Here is a 5,063-nt window from a genome sequence, read left to right as displayed (position 1 = left end):
ATCCAGAAGAAACATATTGATGAGGAGAAACTGGAACAGATATAATTGAAAATACAAAAGATGGAAAAAAAAAGAATAGACAAAGAGGTACAAGAAATTTTAAAAAATCATCACAAAACACAGAGGGTACAGCCAGTACAGTACTGGAAATAACAGAAAACCACGAAAACGCAATCCAGAATATTAAAACAGAAATGGCAGAAGTGTCCAACATGCTAGTAGGACAAAAAAGTAGAACTAAAGAGATGGAACAGAGAATCAGTGAGTTGGAAGACAAGAGCCTCATTAGAAACATACCTGGGGGGGAAAGCAAAGATGAGACATAAAGAAAATGAAGAAAACATTAGAATTATGTGGGATGACATCAATGGAATAACATACGTGTGACTGAAATTCTAGAACACAGGAGTGACAGGGAAATCACTGAGAAGATTGTGGAAGAACTACTAGAATAAAACTTTCCAGGTATTTTGAAGAATTGGAAAATACACATTCAAGATGCACAGAGAAAGCAAATAGAATGGATCCAAAAACAAGAACACCAAGACATATCATAGTCAAATCCTCCAAATTAAAAGAAAAGGATAGATTTCTAAAAGTGGCTAGAGAAAAATAGTTACCTACAAAGGGGAAACAATTAGATTAAGTTCTAATTTCTCAGCAGAAACCATGCAAGCTAGAAAGCAATGGGATGCCATATACAGAAAGTTGAAAGATAACAATTGCCAGCAAGGACCCTATATCCAGCAAAGCTCTCTATAAAACTCAAAGGGGAAATGAGATACTTTGCAGAAAAGTAGGGCTTTAAGGAATTTGTGAAAACAAGACCAAAATGACCAAAATGTTAAGTGAAGTCTGACACACAGTGATGCCAAACGAAAGTGAATGGACCATAGTAACCAGAACAACAGAAAACAAACAAAACAAACAAACAAACAAACAAAAAAAAAAAAACACAGAAAGACCCGGCAAAACACGAAAAGTAAAACTTGGCCTGACAATAGTCATGCTTAATATAAATGGACTAAATACAACAATTAAGAGAAAATGAGTGGCGCAATGGATAAACAAACAATGCCCATCAATATGTTGCCTACAACAAATACATCTAAAAAAGGAGAAAGACTCAAAAATCAAGGGATGGGAAAAAGTATACCAAGCAAATGGCAACCTCAAAAAAGCAGGAGTGGCAATACTAATCTCTGATGAAACATATTTCAGAATGAAAACCACCAGCAAAGATAAGGAAGGGCATTACATACTGATTAAAGGGACAATCGATCAAGAAGGCATAACTTTGGTCAATTTTTATGCACCAAATGATAGACCTGCAAAATATATAAAATAATGGTTAAACGAATTGAAGAGAGAAATAGACAGCATGACAATAGTGGTAGGAGATTTCAACACATCATTATTACTAAAGAATAGGTCAACTCAAAATAAACTTTAAAAATAATGCAGAAGATTTAAACTATATAATCAGCCAACTCTAACTTGTGGATGTATTCGGATTACTGCATCCAACTAAAACTCAATTCACTTTCTTTTCAATTGCACATGATACATTTTTCAAAACTGATCATATATTAGGACACAAGCAAATTTAAACAACAAATCAAAAAACTTTGAAATAATATATTTTCTCAGACCACAATGCCATAAACTAGAAATTAACCACAGATGATTAAAACTTACAAAACCACCCAAGTGGAAATGAAATAACTCTCTCCAATAACATTATTGGGTTTTAAAAGTTCCTTGAAACATATGATACAACTTACCAATACCTCTCACACAGCTAAAGCAGTTCTCAGGCGGCAGTTCATAGCAATAGGCACACACATAAGAAAGGTAGAAAGAAGAAGAAGAAAGGATCTAACTCAATGTCTTCAGCAAATAGAAGAAGATCAACAACCTAATCCTACAACCTCTAGAAGAAAAGAAATTATAAGGTAAGAGCTAAAACGAATGAGATAGAAAACAGAAAAACAGTTGAAACCATCAATAAGACCAGGAGCTGGTTTTACAAAAAGGTCAATAAAACTGACAAACCATTTTTTTCTGTCTTTTCCGCCCCACGTAGGGCTGGTTGCTGTTTGGTGTTTGGCGAGCTGGGCACTTCTGTCTCTGTTCGGCAAGATGGGGTTTGTTAAAATTGTCAAGAATAAGGCCTACTTCAAGAGATACCAAGTGAAATTTAGAAGACGACGCGAGGGTAAAACTGATTACTATGCTCGGAAACGCTTGGTAATTCAGGATAAAAATAAGTACAACACACCTAAATACAGGATGATAGTTCATGTAACCAACAGAGATATAATTTGCCAGATTGCTTATGCCTGTATAGAAGGGAATATGATAGTCTGAGCAGCCTATGCTCATGAACTTCCTAAGTATGGTGTGAAAGTTAGCTTGACAAATTATGCTGCAGCATATTGTACTGGCCTGCTGCTGGCCCGCAGGCTTCTCAATAGGTTTGGCATGGATAAGATTTATGAAGGCCAAGTGGAGGTAACTGGAGATGAATACAATGTGGAAAGCATTGATGGCCAACCAGGTGCCTTCACCTGCTATTTGGATGCAGGCCTTGCCAGAACTACCACAGGAAATAAAGTGTTTGGGGCTCTGAAGGGAGCTGTGGATGGAGGCTTGTCTATTCCTCATAGTACCAAGCGATTCCCTGGTTATGATTCAGAAAGCAAGGAATTCAATGCAGAAGTACATCGGAAACACATCATGGGTCAGAATGTTGCGGATTATATGCGTTACCTAATGGAAGAAGATGAAGATGCTTATAAGAAACAGTTCTCTCAATACATAAAGAACAACGTAGCTCCAGACATGATGGAGGAGATGTATAAGAAAGCACATGCTGCCATACGAGAGAATTCAGTCTATGAGAAGAAGCCTAAGAAAGATGTTAAAAAGAAGAGGTGGAATCGCCCCAAAATGTCTCTTGCCCAGAAGAAAGATCAGGTAGCTCAGAAGAAAGCAAGCTTCCTCAGAGCTCAGGAGCGGGCTGCTGATAGCTAAACCAATTTTCTGTGAAGATTTTTCAGATAAACACAATAAATTTATTGTTCAAGCAGCCCCCCCCCAAAAAAAACCTGACAATCCACTGGCAAATTTAACAAAAGGGGGGGGGAAAGAAAAGACACAGATAAATCAATCAAGAAATGACAGAGGTGACATCACAACAGAACCAGAGGAAATTAAATTAATAATATCAGAATGCTACAAAAATCTATACTCTGATAAATTAGAAAATCTAGAGAAAATGAACAAATTCTTTGAAATGAATTCCCTGCCCAGATTGGCAAGGACAGATAATAGAACACTTGAACATACCCATCACAAGAGAAGAAATTGAAAAGTTCATAAAAAGACTTACCGATAAAAAAAACTCCTGGACTAGATGGCTTCACAGCTGAATTCTACCAAACATTCAGGGAGAAGTTAGCACCCATTATACTTAAATTATTTCAAAAAAATTAAAAAAGAAGGAACACTTCTAGAGTCATTCTATGAAGCAAGCATAACCCTAATATCAAAACCTGGCAAAAATATTATCAAGAACCAAAATGTCAGACCAATATATCTCAGGAATATAGATGTAAAAATCCTTAACAAAATCTTAGCCAATAGAATCCAAAAGCACATTAAAAAAAATACTTCACCATGACCAAATGGGATTCATAACAGGTATGCAGGGATGGTTCAACATAAGAAAACAATCATCGTAATTCACTATATTAACAAAATAAATAACAAGAACCATATGATCTTAGGAATTAATGCAGAAATGGCATTTGAAAAAATCCAATAGCCCTTCTTGATAAAGACTCTCAAAAAGTTGGAATTGAAAGGAATCTCTTCAACATAGTGAAAAGTACATATACAAAACCAAGAGTGAACATCATTCTCAATGGGAAAGACTAAAAACATTTTCCTTGCAAACAAGGACAAGATGAAGATGCCCACTGTCACTTCTTTTTAATATTGTATTGTAAGCGCTTGCAATGGCAATACAAGAAGAGAAGGAAATAAAAGGCATCTATTCAACAAAGAGATGGTTCAAACTATTGCTATATGCAGATGATATAGATCCAACAAAAACACTGTTATAATTAATAGGCCAATTTAGTAGAGTGGCAGGATATAAGGTCAATATCCAAAAATCAATAGGGTTCCTGTACAGTAAAGCAATATCCTTTACAATAGCCAACCACAAATTGAGATAAGTGGCAGTGAACTTAACTAGGCATACAAAACTCCTATACAAAGAAAACCAAAGAGCATTTCTGCAAGACACAATAAAAGATCTAAATGGAAAAATGTGCCCTGTTCATGGATAGGAAAACTCAATATTGTGAAAATGACAATCCTATTTAAGCCATTCTACATGTTTAATGCAATCCCAATCCAGGCATCAAATTTATTTTTCAAGGAGATTGAATAGAAAATTATAAAATTTATTTGGAGAGACAAAGTTTAACAGGGCTGAAAGTAATGAATGTTGGAGAGGATGAGTATGAAAGGAACTCTCATACATTGTTGGTGGGATTGTAAAATGGTACAACCATTTTGGAAGGCAGTTTGGTGCTTCCTCAAAAAAGCTGAATATAAAAATTCCATATGGCCCAGCTATTCCACTACTTGGAATATACCCTAGAAAATGAGAACTGAGGCACAAACTGAGATTTGTACACCAATGTTTATAGCAACATTATTCCCCATCTCAAGAACATGTAAACAGCCCAGATGTCCAACCATAAGCAATTGGATTGAGAAATTAATGTACATTCACACAATGGAATACTATGCAGCACGCAGGAGCAACGATTTTATAAATGATTACATAACTTGGGACTGGAGAGCATTATGCTGAGAGAACTAACTCAGTCCCACAAGGATAAATATTGTATAAAATCATTATTGTAGAATGAGTATAAGGATCCAAGAGGGATGGGAGAGGTTAGAAACAGAGGTATAAGAATGTGAAGGGGGGGGTTAATAATGAGGTTGTACAATTTGTTGGGAGAGTGAGGGAAATTGAAAAA

The 5,063-nt window shown here is 35.8% G+C and overlaps 1 pseudogene; it reads left to right on the top strand.

The window, feature by feature from the left end:
* The first annotated feature begins 2,133 nt into the window (after positions 1 to 2,133).
* On the top strand, positions 2,134 to 3,036 carry LOC102852441 (annotated as a pseudogene).
* The last annotated feature ends 2,027 nt before the right edge of the window (positions 3,037 to 5,063 follow it).

This window comes from Elephantulus edwardii, unplaced genomic scaffold (assembly GCF_000299155.1).
Source record: "Elephantulus edwardii isolate Elephantulus edwardi_28Jun2011 unplaced genomic scaffold, EleEdw1.0 scaffold00018, whole genome shotgun sequence".
Lineage (NCBI taxonomy): Eukaryota > Metazoa > Chordata > Mammalia > Macroscelidea > Macroscelididae > Elephantulus > Elephantulus edwardii.
This window is presented reverse-complemented; position numbering and strand designations above follow the sequence as displayed.